Below are 2,500 nucleotides of genomic sequence, written 5' to 3'. Positions count from 1 at the left end.
TAGTTCTCACCCCACGTAGGTCAATCTACTACTATTCTCCAATTTTATATATATAATATATATATATATATATATATATATATATATATATATATATGTGTGTGTGTGTGTGTATGTATGTATGTATGTATGTATGTATGTATGTATACGTATATATATAATATATATAATATATATTATCGTTATTAATATTATATATATCATATATATATATATATATATATAGTATATAATTTATATTATATATATAATTATATAAATATATATATATAAATATTATATATATATATAAAGACAGATTTTGTCTTCATTTATATATTCATCACGTTCCATATTTCGTGATCCAGCTATATATACACACACACACACACATACACATACATATATGAACTGTGCAAGCCTTGATGAATATACACACATGATGGTTTGGGACCATTCATTATCAGATATAGCCTTTTTTCCCCTTATTCTCTCTCTCTCTCTCTCTCTCTCTCTCTCTCTCTCTCTCTCTCAACGCGTAATTTTCCTCACGGAATCATTCCTAAGTCTATTCTGTTATCCGTCGCCTAATTATGTTAAAACTTTATTCTCAACTCGACAAAACCATTTAGTCTTTGTTTCATGGTCGTACAATGAATCTTGTGCGATATGTCAGACTTTCGTAAACAATTTCAAAATATTTGATTACCAAATACCACTCACAGCCTGTCCATTGTTTGAGTTGTCTTCAACAGACGTGTACTTAACTCCAGCTCAAGAGAATCTGTACTTTATACATAATTGTTCCTAGACATGTGAAAGAATCAACCTCATTTATTTTTTTCCATGTAATTCTTTTTCATTCGTTTGTGTTCATCAAGCAAGCTTTCCAAGTATCAAAACTTAGCGTTTTGATACTTAAAACAACATCATCTGCATATTCTACTTTTCATTCTTCGCATCCTTCCCGAAGTTGGTGGAAATATAGATCTTGCTTTTCGCTGTCTGTTCTCCTCTGTTTGGACATCTGCTTCACTGTGATTATATTTACCAGTTACCTTTTTATCTCTTGGTTAATACCTGTTTCTATGACTGCCATCTGGAGATGCCAAAGGGTGTTGATGGGCGTCCTCTAGTTGGAGAACAACACCTCCATTTAACTAATCTGCTAGACAAAATCTGATACATTGCACCCGATTTTCGTTTATAATCTACTCCAGGGCTCCTTTGCTATTCGCATCCTCCATATCTTTCTTTGTTTCTACCAGCTTTGGCGTGCGTATTGTCTGAGAAGATTCTCACTTCTCTTTATAGCATTTTGACCATAACATTCAGCCGTTCAATACGTAATTCATATTGTACGCTTTTGGAGCGTTCATTCGTTCTTGTCCAGCACTTAGTAATACTCATACAACGCTGCTTTCATTTAGATCTTGACAGTCGTAATTTATTGGTCGTTTTTCTTCAATAAGTAAGGGTCTTTTCCGACTAGTCCTTCGATGCCAGTTCTGTCTGCCTCATCCTGAATAAAGAACCACATCAATCCTTCAAATATCTCTTCACCCAATCCATTGCGCTGTGATTCACAAACAGCAAAGGTATCCGATCCGCATATTTCCGAACTGTAATCGACTTGCAGACCTTCCCTGAAAAAAGCAGGCGCCATATCCTAAAAATTAACCATAGAATCTTCTTGAAAATAATCTCATTACGTTTCCCACACCCCAATTACCGCCTTTGCCTGTACAATCTAACTTATCCTGACCCAACCTAACCTAAGGTAACCTAACGTAACCTAGAGGAATGGCAAATAAACCTGGTTTGGTGCAAAACTGGTATACATCTCGGGAATTTGCTTCCGTCCATATCTCTTGAATCCATTCTCTCTCGGTTCTATCTTTCCACTATGATTCGGGGTTCTGTATTCCTGTGTCCAACCCTCCACTCCTTTGGTATTTTTAAACCAAGATATTCTTAATACCCATATATCTTTTGGACGAGGGTCAGTTTCTGACCATAAAACTAACCATTAAGTGGTGGAATCCATTGACTGGCTAAATACAATAAATGATAGCCAGTTACTACTAGTGCACAGTTGCTATAGTAGATTCACATCAACCGTGCATTTGATGTCTAGACCTGTCCCTTACGACGCTCCTGATTGGCTGTTGATAAGCGAAGCGCAGGGCTGAAAACTCTGTCTCTCTCGAGAGTTCACAAGGGTAGGATGTATATTCCACCTCTCCCGAAAGACAGATCCCTCAGGAGAGGTGGAGCATAGATCCTACCCATGTGAACTCTCGAGAGAGACTGAGAGTTTCCAGCCCTGTGATTGGCTTATCAACAGCCAATCAGGAGCGTCGTAAGGGACAGGTCTAGACATCAAATGCACGGTTGATGTGAATCTACTACTGGCTCTTTCCGTTTCCCTATTCGTTAAAAATTCTCACTAAGGTCATCCACCAGGTGCCCAGAGATGAAACCGAGGAGACAGAACACTTTATTATTATTATTATTATTA

This window comes from Macrobrachium nipponense, chromosome 7, assembly GCF_015104395.2.
Source record: "Macrobrachium nipponense isolate FS-2020 chromosome 7, ASM1510439v2, whole genome shotgun sequence".
Classification (NCBI taxonomy): Eukaryota; Metazoa; Arthropoda; class Malacostraca; order Decapoda; family Palaemonidae; genus Macrobrachium; species Macrobrachium nipponense.
This window is presented reverse-complemented; position numbering follows the sequence as displayed.